This window comes from Anopheles gambiae, chromosome 3, assembly GCF_943734735.2.
Source record: "Anopheles gambiae chromosome 3, idAnoGambNW_F1_1, whole genome shotgun sequence".
NCBI lineage: Eukaryota > Metazoa > Arthropoda > Insecta > Diptera > Culicidae > Anopheles > Anopheles gambiae.
The window spans coordinates 20,464,258-20,479,725 of NC_064602.1; the positions used below are offsets into that span (position 1 = coordinate 20,464,258).

Genomic DNA, 15,468 nt, shown 5'->3' on the forward strand with positions numbered 1-15,468 from the left:
TTTGTATGGATTCAATTCAAAATGTTGTTTCCACTTGCGTCCGCTAGCTGAATTGGAAATAAATGTGCAACATATCACACGCACGTTTGCTCAGGTAGCGAGATCAAAAATGCATGGACTTTGTAGCCGCAGCGGATGAAAATGTACGCATCAGAATCAAATAGTTTTGGGGTTTCCAAACGCACGCACACACACAAACACACAAACACGCGCGCGCAAACTCACACACAAACACGCGCGCGCTAACTCACTCACACACACACACACACACACACACACACACACACACACACACACACACACACACACACACACACGCGCACACATGCATGAACGCGCGCACGCCAGCACGCACGCACACACACACACATGCGCGCCCGCGAGTATGAAAGCGCGCACGCCAGCACGCACCCACAAAAGCGCGCTCGCGAGCACGCACCCCCGAAGTCGCGCAAGCACGCACTCCCCCCCCCCCCCCACTAGACCATCCCCCCCCTCCACGCATGATCGATTACGGCTACCTTATCGGTAGAACGGTTGGTTCAGCTTTCTTGAAGCATCCTCATCCCTAGCGCCGGGCGGGGTGGGGAATCGCGACATGATAGAGTGAACGGCCACTTTCCCCGCGCTGTGTGTGTGTGTGACGAGACCCAAAAACTCGAGACGGATTTCAGCACATTAAAAAAAAATTTCATTGCCACTATACACTGTGCTACATGATGCTTAGAAGGTCGTTGAAGCATCAAACATGTTCAAATTAAAAAATATTAGATTAGTGTTAGACGTTCTCCTACGCTTGTTTTAAATAGGCTTCTTCACCCTCAATTGGCAGGGGCATCGAATGGTCTCATCAGCAGCGGCACGAAATAAAATAAACCATCAATACACCGATAACACTTTGAATCCCAATCCAGCTTCTCCCACAGCGTCTCAAGGTCACACACAAATTAATAAATGCTAACACCCACCAATAATAATACACAACCGCAATGCACATATGAGTATCAACGCATACACCACAAACACCCAATCAGCTGGCGGCGGAAGGCACGGGCTGAAGCGCAAGTAGTGCAAGGCAGGGCGAGGGAGGGAGAAGAAGCGGACGAAAAAATGGGCGCCAATTTTTTTAAATTTTTTTGACCGTTTTTTTTGCTCCGCCGCCCGAACTGTCCGAACTGCCCGAACTGCCCGAACTGCGCGACCCAGCGCAGAAATCGCTGAAGAACAGCGCGGGAGACCAGGCCAAATCTGCGCTGGCCAGCGCAGATTTTGGTGCGTTTTCTGCGCTGGAAACTGCTCGAATTTGCGCAGCGGGAAGCAACACCACCGCGCTGGTGTACAAGTTTCGAGTCGAGCTCGAACGATAAAGATACCATTTTGTTAACTTATCTCCTTTGGCCGGGAGTGTGTTGTCGTAAAAATTCTCGACTTGCTGTCTCGTGTGCCAGTTTTTCCTCCGTTACCAGTACACACACACACACACACACACACGCACACTTCAAGTAGTTTGTTTGGGTGCCAAGCGGAACATACGGTCGGAAAGCACCGAACGGTGTCGCTTTCCTCCTTGCTCATAATGCGCTCATGACATGCTGCCTAGAGACCGTCGCGGTGTATTCCCCGTGGCAACCCATCTGCCGTCGAGCTTATGGGTCTTTCCTGCGTAAAACACGAGCGCACTCTCGCATACGCCCCGTGTTCGCTCGATGTTTGTTGTGGGGTCATAACATTAAAGGAAACATGACATCAAACTGCTGCCGTCTGGCAGCGGTGGGTGCCGCTAGAGAGCAGCAAGCAAGGGCAAGCATAATATGTTGTATACGACTCGTCCCCATCGCGGCGGCAATGGGTCCCCGGGCCCGGTGCCGCGACTCGTAACGGAACCGATGCCATCGCCCGGTTGTCAATGAAACGTAATCGAGAAATAATGTTGCTTTTTGGCGGGGCGCGCTCGGTTCCGTTTTTTTCCCCGGCAACGGTTGGGGGAGGTTTGTTGCAGCAGTTCGGTCGCGTTACCGGGGCTGTCAGGATGTGGCGAGGTGTAGCAGTTGTGCAGTGCAGCGAAAGAAAACATGGCGGCAGACGTTCTCGGCGAGAGAAGGTTACAACGATGGGAAGAAGCATCATTTCGCGCGCTTCGATACACCATGTTGAACGTAATGTTTTAATACGCTTGCATCGCGGGCACTGGTTGGAACTTTTTCGAAAGGGGGTGGTTCGGAAGGTTATCTTTTAAAATTATAGACTCTTGGGTTGGGAAAATTAGTCACCACTAATGGGGTGTTGCGGATGGTTAAGTAACATCCCAGTACATGAGTTATTTTTATGTGTTCTTGGGCGCTTTGGATGGTTTTGTAACGCTCGTTAGTTTATCTTGTCGTTCGGGGTTAAGATAATAAAAAGAATCGTTAAGCTAAGAGGACAACACATCGTAACAAGAACAAACGAAGACGTTTGTGCTGAGATTGATACTTTAAAGGTTAAGTATAACGAGCATAACTGAATGTCTTACATGTGTCTTTCGTGATTTTAAAACACACAAGATTAAACACAATTCAAGGTTTTTGTTTAGCTAGAGTTTTATGTTTCATATGGTATATCATACAATATGGTTTGTTTTGCTATTTCAGCTTTTAATTCAATGTTTTGATCATTGTTTTAAATTGTTTTAATTCTGCCAGAATTGTTCAGAGTCTGTGTAAATCAATATACACTAGCAATATATTATATTTTTATAGTTTTACATTATAAATAAATCATTAATTAATACATGATAATTTAAAGATTTTTATCATGCATCAATAATTGATTAATATCAAAGTTATTATACTTTAAGGAACGAAAAATAATCATCCAAAATTGATATTCTCCTTTCTTTATATTTTGCTTTATATATTGATTTATGCCTTGGATAGACTTATTGTTTTGAGCTACAAGAGTGTTGTTTAATCCTTTTTATTTTAAATAAGTTAGGCCTGCTTATATATCAACTACAGACACTGTATTGAAATAATAATATAGTTCCACAGATAACAGATACTGTATTGAAATAATAATATTTTGTTTACGGTTTAACCCCATGAGCCCCCATTGGGTTACAGCAAAAGTTCGACCAAAACTCGATTACAAAGCACTATTATCTCGCGCTACACAGCGAATGTATCTCGCGTGGCGAACAAGATCTACCGGTCGGCAAAGCGGGCGAAAGTTTCGCCAACCTCCCCGTTGCACCGACCGGCTGCGACGGGCCGATGATTTACGTTCGCAATTTAAATTGTCAGTTAAATTACCGTGGTCATCGAATCGTGGTGAGAATATATTACTGTTCGCGCGCAGTGCGTTGGATTGTGCTGTGGTGTGCAAAGTTGAACTTTGCCACCCAGTTAGTAGCCGGACGTAGTTACAGTAATGGTTCGATGTAATTGTATGATAAGCCCTGTCGGCGGGTATGTAGCACGTGCTTTTGGGTCAGTCGATATGATTTCACTGACTGGAGCCGAACACAACACACATTTTACAGGGTTTACCAAGTCACTTTGCGATGTGAGCTGCACAATTCATCTCACTTGAGACGTATTTCTATTCTGACGTGCTACTTCATTTGGCCCGAAATAATTTTCTATTCCGCCGCATTCATTTTCATCCATTATATGAAGCCTTTTCACAGGGGATATTAGCTGGAGCCGTCCGCGATGTTTACATTTTTTTCAAAAATAAATTTTTGGGCTTTTAGTGCTGATTTGTGATACAAGTATGTTGTTAAACAAAGAATAGAAGTTTATCTTTGCTCCGCTGTAGCATTCTAGCCGAAACATGGGTTATTCATTGAGTTATAAGCAGATTTGACTGAGCAGGTTCAACTGCTAATATCTCAAAGAATAATCCATTTTTCGGCTAGAATGCTACAGCGGAGCAAAGATAAACTTCTATTCTTTGTTAAACAACATAGTTGTATCACAAATCAGCACTAAAAGCCCAAAAATTTATTTTTGAAAAAAATGTAAACATCGCGGACGGCTCCTGCTAACATCCCCTGTGAAAAGGCTTCATATAATGGATGAAAATGAATGCGGCGGAATAGAAAATTATTTCGGGCCAAATGAAGTAGCACGTCAGAATAGAAATACGTCTCAAGTGAGATGAATTGTGCAGCTCACATCGCAAAGTGACTTGGTAAACCCTGTATTCACTCTCTTTCTCTATCAAATTGAATTAATTTCCACGAATCTCGCGAGCAGTGCTGCGAGTGATTTGTTTTCACGTGCCTCTCGCACAAGTACGTGCGGACAGCACCGCGTACCTGGAACGGGCAAAAAACAACAGCGGCTTCTATTGCTGCATTTCAAGAATTCGCTTGATAAGAGCTGCCGCTGCTGCTCGACGGAGAGGGGGGGGGGGGGGGGTTTGGTTTTGATTTCGTTACTATTTATTGAGCCGTTGGCACAATCGATTGCTTTCAATCGCTCACAATTGGTCGGCCGTGATTCTTCTTTGCGATCGCTCTAAAGTAGTGTAGTGCAGGCTGAACGAATTATAATCATGTTGCAGTGCGTGGTGGCTCTGGTGATGGGCTTGTTCTCCATCCTTGCGATGCATGAGGGCCTCACAGTTATGCTAGGGGTGAGTTCAGTACGGTTTTATTTATTAGCTGGAATGATGAACGACTGAATTAATCATCCTCGATAGGCATCAAACATCTGCCCGCAAGGAATGCGGTTGGATCATCGTGGCGTGTGTCGGAATATCTTTGATTGGCATGATTCTGATGCAATCAGTGCGTAACGAAGCAGAACATTCAATTAGAAGCAGTATATGTGTGTGTGTTTGTGTTAAAATTGAAACAATGCATACTTTATGCTTAGTGAAAACTGATCTTAAAATAAGTTAACATTACTTTTAGCTCATAAGCTTTTGAATTATTGGCCCCAAGTGGACAAACCATTGGCTCTGCGTTAATTAAGTAGTGCAAGAATCCATCCTCAATTACACAATAAGTGTACTTAATATAATAAAATGTCGATGAAAGTGTTTGATTTCGAATATACAGCATTTATTTCTATGAGAGAACTTAAAACAGAAACAAAGCAGATTAATGTACAGTAAAGTTGAGAGAATCCAATAGCTACCAATAGCAATATTGTCATATCAAAAGAATCTCCAAAAGACCAAATCATCGATCACGGATTTAACACGTGATAGACTGTAAGGCTACGGATTTGCTCCTGCACGACCGGGGGTCTGTAAGCCTTCTTTTTTGTGCTGACCTTGAAATATGTACATCCTTCATTCTTTTTTATGTTTCTGCCCATTGCACGTGGGAAATAAAAAATCCCAAAAACAAACAAAGTCGCCTGTTCTGGTGCGGGCCGCGCTTGGCTTATGAATTCTTCACAAAGGCGATATTTTTTTAACCTTCACTCTCTGCGAACGTCCGTCCAGCTAAAGCTGGCCGGGTCGCCGTTTCCTTGCATGCACGTTTCCTCGCCCCGCTCGCGACCGCTCGGCTTTGCTGACTTTTTCCCGAAAGTCGAAAGGAAATTGGAACACGAACTGACCAGTCATCTCAATGACAGGTCGAAGACGGACGCAATGTTTTGTTTGCGGATAACGGCTTTTGTGTGTGTGTGTGTGCGTTGCCTTCCGTACATCGTACATTCCCCGGAGACGCAGGGACCCCGGACACGACACACTGTATTCGATAAATTAGGCAACGAGGGAGCCGGGCATGGTGTGCTTGGCAAGGGGCGAATATGGTGTTCCAATGATGGCCACGGCGGTCCGTACAAACAAATCCCTTTCGATGTTTGTGCCTTGGTTAGTTCATTTGAATTGCCAGGGAAGTCACAACTTCGGACCGGCAAAAAATCTGTATCAGCATAATGGCTACCGGGAGAGTGGTCCTGCAAGTCACCGAGGATCATTGGAAGATTGCGACAAGAGCGGAAGAGAGAGAGAGAGCGAGAATAGCAAACGGTGTCCTGTTCTGAATGTTTTTTTGTTGATGTTGTTATCTGTCTTGTTCCTTCACCACACACAGCCGTTGACGTTGGAAAGGCATGCCGAGCTGAGAACGCACCGTGCTGCAAAGCCGGCCGCTCAGTTGACCAATCGCTAGTTTGTCTATTTCATTTATGAATAATTTATCTTGTTTGTTTTGCCACTGCATCCGGTTGATGATTGGTGTGGCAGTGGTGTGTGAGTGTGTTTTTATTTCAATTTCTGTTTCGTGATTTAGGGAGGAGTTTTTTTATTGTTACCAAGCAGCAGATACGATAAATTGTATTTGAGCACGTCACTGGGCTAGTAGTTAAGGATTGATAACTCATGGGATATCTATGAAGCACGCAGAGTTAGTGGCGCACTAACTTACTAAGTAGAGGTAGTGAAATGGCTAATCGATAATTGGATTTGTGTGCCTTGAGTTTGTCCAACGTGTTATATTTTGGGGACAAACATATCCAATGCTTGTCATACTTCTTCCATTTGGCGTAACGTCCAATGAGGACATGCCGGCCTATACAAGGTTTTGAGACTTAATTCATTACCACACAGCCGGATAGTCAGTCCTTGCTACGTGGGGACGGTCCATTGTAGGCTTGAACCCATGATCCCATGACGGGCATGTTATTGAACCGTTAGAGGTTACGACTGTACCACGGGACCGCCACTGTCATACAAAGTTTGTGAAAAAGAGCACCTAAGCATATGCAACTAACACAGCTCAATATCGTGTCAGAAGCTCGTTACATTCCATCGAAGATCGATGACAGAAATATTGCCAAAAATCATACGTTAATTGTGCAAACATGCTAGTTCTCCACATGAAGATTGAACATTCAACTGTTGAGGTAATGCATTGCACATCCCACTGTATGCCTAGATACTATCCTAAACTAATTGCGACTAGACACTTCGCAAGCAAAACACAGTCAACTGTTTAGTGTAGGACGAACGATAGCTGAATGCAACATTAATTCCAAACCCTCCTTAAACACTCGCCACCCGACACTCGTCAGGCTAGATTGCGTAACAAACGGCAAAAGAGCTATAGGAAACCACACGGGAGCTTGCACTTGATACGAGACGTTAACGCACTTAGTTTACTGTTTACCTTAACGCGCTGCTCCGTTCGAAAGAAGTTAAGGAACGCTTGGGATGCCGGCGGTAGTACCATTCACGTCGAGTTAGTCGTGCCGGGGGGGAAAACGACCGAGTAAACACACACTGCCTCCTCACAGGGAAAAGGCGGATTTGCTAGGTGGGCCGCTTCACCACAAACCGAACGAACGATATCGAAACCGGGAACAGGGAACACCAAACCCTGGCGATGAAGCAAATAGCTTTATGTCTCGTCGATACTCAAACTCCAACTGACCACTAGAACCCGGTACGATCCAGAACAGTCACGACAAGCGAGAACGAGACGGAGAAAGAGAGTGGGATACAAAAGAGCCCGAGTGACCGTGCCTCGTACTCGATTATCGATGCCATCCGTTGGCCGACATGGGTTCGATGAATTATCGAAACCGGGAAAAGCGGTAGATGCAACCTCCTGCCGAGAGGAGAAGGCAGCAAGCAGGGGCAAACACTGGAGCATGCATACAGAGCGCCTACAAAGGCTTGGTTTTGATGAGAAAACGGTACCATTGTTTCAGATCTAATAGCTCACCCACAGACGACCTCTCACTCCCCCATCGGTACCGGTTGATGATGGTCAGAGTGGTCGAAGATAATCTAGGACAAAGCCAAAATGATGTCTGTTGCGTCATCGGATCATGAGGCAGGGTAGGGGTAGTGAAGGGGAATGGGAAGGGTAGGCTTATCGTGTACCGTTTTCTTCCACCAGGTCTTGGAGCTGATTTAAATTCTCCTCAATCCCGCTCCTTAATATCATTTCCAAGCTTCGCCAAACTCCTCCCCAAACAATGTTCGGTCCGGGGCAAGAAGAAGCCGGTCATAGAAAATCGATTGTAATGAGTTTTAAAGTTTCAATAATTAATCGTATTTGCTGCTAGCTCTCGCTCGCTCTCTCTCTCGCTCTCTCGCTGTGTCTTGTGGTAGACGATTTTGAAAGCTCAAGGTTTTTGGGGCTTGGCACTTGGGACCACAAAGCAGTTGCCCGTGTTACAGTGTGTCGATCGGTGCGGTTAGAGAAGAGGGGGCGGGGGCAGAGGTTGTGCGCTCGTTATGGATCGGTTTTGAAGGTTGATTTGCAAAACAAGGCACGTTGGCAGACAGGGCCAGGCGTGAGGTTTGCATCGGGTGGGCCCGTGCAGCGGCATCGGTTGGGCACACGTGTGTACGTGGTGCTAAATTTATAACTCCCCCGTCGCCGAGAGAGTTCTCTTTCGGCTGTGTGGCTCCCCCCCCCCCCCCCAAATGGTACAAGGTATAAATAGCAGATTAAAAAGTTTTCCAATTACCCATTGATTTTGCCATTTGGGGACTGTGTCAGAATCAATGGTAGATTGGTATCATGTTGTGGGGAGGTTTTAAAAACGATCCAACACAACTAGGATCGTAACTGATTGGTAGAGAATTAAGAGAAGTTGTACAGATAAACATAAAAAACGATACAGCTGATGCATTAAATGTAACCTTTCAGGGTTTAGATTGATTGTAGCTGTTGTACAATATAACTGGACTGCTGATCTACGCTCTACGGGGTGGTCCAATGATATACCCGTCAAAAGCAGGGTATTATACCATGAATGTCTGTTGTTCAAATCTCCTCTTCACATGTCTGTTGTTTAAATTTACTATGGATTAAGAGCCTGTCATATCCAGATGTTGATTAACGACGCTATGACGTGAGTAATAATACGTACACAATGTAATGAAGGGTAGCAATGCCAAGCCTAGGTTAGTTACACTGATGCGGCGTGAATAAGAAGAAGATCCTTTCTTCCGACGGCCTTTTCTCCAAATTTCTGTACATTTCTGCTGCAAGCATGACCTTTCCTACTGAAGACTTCCTTTCCAGTTTGCTATTACGGCTCATTTGCATTATAATATAAGAACTCCCGACTATTTGCAAAATAAAATCGCACAGCTAAAACCCGCCCCAATAAATTTAGCCTCTATCGGTCATGTAATTTTGCAACGGCTCGTATCGTTTACCGAGCCCCCTACCCCCTTTTGGATGAACCAAAACCCCATGAAGCTGGCCAGCTCGGGGTGGTAAACTTTGACGCTGCAGTAAAACTGACCTCAATTCATCAATTTGTCAGCATGGTTTCGTGCGGGAAAGGCCACATCATACCAACGCCCGCCATCAGCGTAGGCCATAATTTTATCCCCATTTCCGGTATGCCGTTCTTTCAGGGCGCGCGTCAGAGAACGGCGGTGGCGGTGGTGCATCATGATGCACCCTGAGCCGAGAGCGATGTCGGAATACCATCACGGCAGGCGAAAGTTTTCGCTTCCATCTAGATAGCGCGGTCTTCAGCCCTTCAAGCGCGGAACGATGGAGCCGCACGTCGGATGATGATGGGCTTGGGCCATTTGCATAACAATTGCTGTGTTAGCAGGGGATGGTAGTAACCAACTCCGCTCTGTACTGTCGCGGAAGGAAAGCGAGAGGAGCGAATATTCGGCATACGGCCGCGTCCGTGCTATACGTGCCCTGTAACTGTGCACTTCCGGCTCTGTAAATGCGAAATTTTAAAGCAGAAAATGAGCCCAGAGCTCAGAGCGATCGTAAGGAAACAGTAGCGGGCGGAGGTGAAGAATGCTTTGATGATGGTTGGAGGTGGTGCCCAGTCGGGCGCGCGCTGGTCAAGGACAGGGCACTTCTCACCAGGTACGCCTGCAGTGCTTTGGTGTGAAGCGTTCGTGACTTTTCGCTTCCCTCGATTATGCCCGGCAGAGCACGGGTTAGGTCACGCAATGTGTGGCCACTCCTCCATGACACTGCTGGCTGCGAGCGAGAGCGTTTAGAGTAACGTGGCGAGGGGTCGCAAGTTGCACAAGTTGTTGTTTACTTCGTCAGATTGGATTACGACGGCCCCGCATGTCCCATGGCGATGGGATGACCTTCACGTGCGGTTGCGAATCGGTTTGCGCCGACGACCAACTGCTGCGCGTGTCTTCCAACCGGATCCAGCGAGCGGGCACGAACGGACGATAAAGTGCGCTCGCAGCGCAGCGAAAGTATCCTCACAAACGCACACCAGGGATTCGCATCCGTGCAGGTGATCCAGCGATTTTTTTTAAATGTCAGTTAATTCATTCCACGCACAGTGTAACCAATTGTACAGTGTACTGGTCCGACGGGTGTCTAATGGTGGTCGTAAAAATGCTATTATACGTGTGGAGAAATTAATTGGCATTATTAGTACGCGTAAGTTAACATTTCCCCCGCTTAAGGCGAGTGGCCGGGTGAGAGCGCGCTTCCAGTGGCTGATGTTGTCGGTGTTTGTTATTTGAAAGTTTACGTAGGGAAAAAATAGGGGTAAAGCGCGGCTGAGCTCACCCAGTGTCGGTCAGTGAAACACTGAAACGAGTTAATTATGGCGCTGGGTTGGGATATTTTACCTTCGTTACGAGCGTACGATTGTGTTTCCCGCTGGGTTTTACCGATGGTGGTGGTGGTGGTAGTGTCCCAGCGTCAACAAGGGAATTGTTGTGATTTTTCATGCCATAAATACCACGCATCCCGGGGTGCAGGGTAGGTCATTATGGTTGCGTTGAATAATTGGACCCTTGCTTGTTTGTATGTGTGTATGCTTTCAGTTATAATAAACACGTTCTTTAGTGTGGTAGTTGAGTGGGAAATTTGTTACTGTTGGTATACATCGTGAAAATGGTAATGAGATGCATTCGCAATTTTGAAACACAATTTATTGCATCGTTTTCATTGCGCCTGTTTAGGATTGTAGTAATTTGGATTCAAATAAGGGGTACAATTTTACAATCAGAATTTTAAGATTGAGCTAATCTATGAGTGCTGTTTGAGCGACAAATTTTTCAGTATTATGATACCAATTTTTGCAGAAAAAATAAAGCATGGAAAGCTTACACAAAGTGCAATCAAAAAGATGTTTAATATTAGACACATAATAAAACGTTAATAACAACTATTTACTAAGCTTTATCCAGTGCAGCCGTAAAGGATTTAGCTATTAAACTTAGAGGGAAACCCCACACTAAACCGCTTTATCATCACTCAAAACAACCTCCTCGAACCAGTGCCGTGCGAGGAAAAGGCAGTAGATCTTCCTGTACCCACGAAATTAAAGCTTTCACTGACAGTTTAATTAGCTGCTTAAAATGCGAATTAAATCAACAGAGGACTATTAATTACATCAACTCCGCTCCACTCTCCGCTGCCACGGAAAAGCCAAAACCACCAAACTATGGTTTTCGCGACAACAAGTGTTAAATTTCACTCGCCAAGCCACTTTCCCCGCTCTTTCATTTCGAAAAAAAAACGAGACGCAACCGATCCGAAACATTCAACCCGTCAACCCCATGTATACTACAGCTTGTTGCGTGCAGGGGGTTCGCAAAAGGGCAGTTAACATTGCGCGGGAGAGCGAGCGGTAACTATACGGTGTAATTTATACTTTAATATAATTAAAAGCATAATTATGCAAATAAATAATGTCTGAACGCATTGTGGATCGCGGCGGCATGTGGATCAGGGGCACCACGAAGGCGGCTGGATCTTGTTCATTTCAATGTAGATACGACGTGTGCATAAAATGAGAATTACATAGTTGGCGGAGGAAGAGGAAGGTGAGGCATCGTTGTACCGGGGAGTGACTCCGGTAATTAAATATATGAAAGGCCGGCGCTAAAGCGGTCTAGGTGCAACAAGCTGGAGCGGTAAAGTTGGCATATTGATTACACAGAGGGCATCCATTTATGTGGGCGTGCTGGCAAATTACAGCATTATTCTCCTCACACCCTATGCGCGCGTTTGTGCCAGCACCTTTTCGCCGATGATTGCAATGATTAGGATTTAGCAGGGATTTGATGTGTCTTTATTTCCATCTGGCCCCACATTCGCGCCAGTTATCGATGTGCACCGATGGAAAATGAGCTGTCAGCTTTTGGGTTTGGGGGGTGAAGTAATGGAATTATTTACCGCAGCTGCAACAGTCTTGCAGCCCATCGGGGGCAGCCCGTGGAAACACTGAATGATGAGTTCATTTTCTGCTGAATTGGGTCATTGGGGTCGGAAAAGGGTTGAAAGGAGAAGAGCAGAGGTACATATTCAAATGCTGGAGTTGGCGGTGCGCGAGCCAGCCTTTACAGTCCGGGCACAGGGCGATAAATAATGCACATTGCTGTTTAGGAGTTCATTAATTTCGCATTAGCTTACGGGCGGTGGGTTTTGTGGCCGTTTAAGGTGTACGCAGATTTTTAACCACAGCTTAATGCGAAACAGGAAAATGATAGATAAAAGCGGAAATTAAGTGGAGAGCTTCACAGTAAGCTTCACTTTATGTCCGGTCATTAAAGGAGTGGCAAATGATGGACTGTTTAATTGAGATGGGGAGGTTGTGGAGAGTTGCTTTATATTGAAAAGAACCTAAGAGTTTTATTTTAAGGTCTGGTCTATCTTACTTGTTATTTGTCATTTTTTCATCCTGAGCTGTTTCTGAGCTCATAAATATTAGCTGAATAAACCGAGGAAAAAGGGTTGGCACAATACAGGGTTTACCAAGTCACTTTGCGATGTGAGCTGCACAATTCATCTCACTTGAGACGTATTTCTATTCTGACGTGCTACTTCATTTGGCCCGAAATAATTTTCTATTCCGCCGCATTCATTTTCATCCATTATATGAAGTCTTTTCACAGGGGATGTTAGCTGGAGCCGTCCGCGATGTTTACATTTTTTTCAAAAATAAATTTTTGGGCTTTTAGTGCTGATTTGTGATACAACTATGTTGTTTAACAAAGAATAGAAGTTTATCTTTGCTCCGCTGTAGCATTCTAGCCGAAAAATGGGTTATTCGTTGAGATATTAGCAGTTGAACCTGCTCAGTCAAATCTGCTAATAACTCAATGAATAACCCATGTTTCGGCTAGAATGCTACAGCGGAGCAAAGATAAACTTCTATTCTTTGTTAAACAACATACTTGTATCACAAATCAGCACTAAAAGCCCAAAAATTTATTTTTGAAAAAAATGTAAACATCGCGGACGGCTCCAGCTAACATCCCCTGTGAAAAGACTTCATATAATGGATGAAAATGAATGCGGCGGAATAGAAAATTATTTCGGGCCAAATGAAGTAGCACGTCAGAATAGAAATACGTCTCAAGTGAGATGAATTGTGCAGCTCACATCGCAAAGTGACTTGGTAAACCCTGTATCGATCGCATTTGTTAAAGAAAGTAAGATTAATATTTATAAACATTAAGCTGCCAAGGCAGCTTGAGCAAATACCCAAAATACTCGACAGATGAGACACCAGATTAATAGAAATACACAAAATGACAATATTATTCGACAGCTATGATTTCCCTAATTAGATCCAATTAGAAATAAGTTTAGAAATAGTTACTAATATGACAAATAGGACAAGTAGCTAAGCTGATCGGTTACGAAAAGACGATACCTTTATGAAAATTGCTCGTCGAAATACTATACGCGAACGAAAGTTTATGAAATGATCATTTCAGTCGTAAGACTGATCAAACTGATTGCTATACACGTAGCAACAAATAGTTAAGCTTAAATTTGCAACTCATTACATCCTTCCTGCATCACGTAAATATAGTAAAAATAAAAATTAATGTCTATTAAATATGTCAACAATAAGCCACCTCATGTGTTCCATATTGTATACATTGGGGCGTAAAATAAAGAAACAACATTGTATAATTGACACCGCGTATTTGTTTGCCAACGCGGTACCTCTCTGCACGATCGGACGAAGATAACATGCAAATAGTTCCGCAGGTTCATTAATTTGATAAACCGATAAAGAAACATGGCCACACGGGCAGATTCTTTGAGGAATGTCCGGCTTTCCTATACGCCCTTCGTCCACTAAAGTTGTGTCGCCTGATTATGCACACGGAACCCTGTGTTTGGCTAGGCATTTCTTTTTCCCTCTTCATCACTACCATATCGTCGCTCGGATCTTCAGTTAAAGGGCGCTTAAACGGGGGTGGGTGTACCTTGGATCATTCCAGTAGAAACATTCTCGATAAACCACTTACCGCCGTCCCCCTCCCTCACACACACACACTTCTTTTAAGTAGGGGTTCGGTTGTTTGTTCTTGTCGCTGCAATGGACAGCGTCCTTGCGCGGTGAGTTTTTACCAACCGGCCTGAATATTCAGCAGCCGGATATGGGGCAACATTAATCCCGCATCCCGCGGTCCCGGCAGGACGCGCGTACCTAGCTGAAAGCTGAAATGGCCTAGCTCTGACCCAAATCCGCACCGTCTCGCATCGGTGCGTTGTCACGTAGGGACACTAACACCACCGCTAACCCACCAGCAGTGGAGGGTCATTGACGACGAGGACGGCGACAGGAAGGACCTTCCGACGACAGGACACAGTTAGCGGAAAAGGGGGGACGGTCGATTCGTAATTTTCATAAAATCCATGTCTCCGGCCTGTAATGCCATTACCTTCGCTTGCACTATGGACCTTTAGCAGAGCACGGGGTTCGTTCCGTGTCAAATTTACGTGAGTTTGAAAAATTGATTTTTGGCACGGCACGACCGCATGTGCTTTCCATCGTGTGTCGTGGTGGAAAGGTGTAAAAAACTTTCCCTGCAACCCAACGGCGATTGCATGATACGCGAACGGCAAAGGTGGCAAATTTGAAAAGCGGTCTAGGGAATAGAAATGACGTTGTAAAGCAGGAAAGACAGTTTTTTTTGTGTATGGTTTTGGTTTTGTAAATAAAAATTTGCCTTATTTAGTTGCAATATTTTGCAAAATAGTTCGTGTAACCTGTGAAACGATGGGGATTTGTTCAAGGTCAAACTGTTGAAATTGGGGTTTTTAATATAAATTGTCAATTGTGACGTATTGTAGTATTGCGAAGTTGTAATATGGTTTATATAAATATAGTTGTATCATTCGATTGTAAAACTCATCACTTTATGTAACTTTCAACATAAATATATGTAAAATTTTACCCAAAAATTCACCACCCAACTTAGTCAAGCGGAAGCAGGTCTAATGGAAAAATAAAATGTATTCCTAGCTCAATCGACTTCAACGCTCGGAAGGCCACAAAATTGCTCTTGCGAAAACAAATTTGCATGACCATTTGCCCTCCCTAAATCCCGAAAAATGGAAATGGAAAACTATTCCAAACGGACGGAAAAATGATTATTATTTCCCGTACCAACATTCCCATCGCGTTCCACTTCGACCTGCGCTCTTGCGTTTCCCCTCCTTGCGAATCATAAACAAAGTTATGCTACTGACAGTAGTAATTATTGTGGATAATTGGCACCAAATGGATGTCCGTCCTGCCGCTGCGGCAC

The 15,468-nt window shown here is 44.7% G+C and overlaps 1 protein-coding gene and 1 long non-coding RNA gene across 3 annotated transcripts in view; one reads left to right on the forward strand and one right to left on the reverse strand.

Moving 5' to 3' along the window:
• LOC1279888 (uncharacterized) overlaps positions 1-15,468 on the reverse strand; it is a 72,135-nt gene that overhangs the window by 15,383 nt on the left and 41,284 nt on the right. The window lies entirely within an intron of this gene.
• LOC133394051 (uncharacterized) lies at positions 4,425-5,047 on the forward strand. Its single transcript, XR_009766585.1, has 2 exons — positions 4,425-4,620; positions 4,687-5,047. It is a non-coding gene; the product is annotated as an uncharacterized LOC133394051 (long non-coding RNA).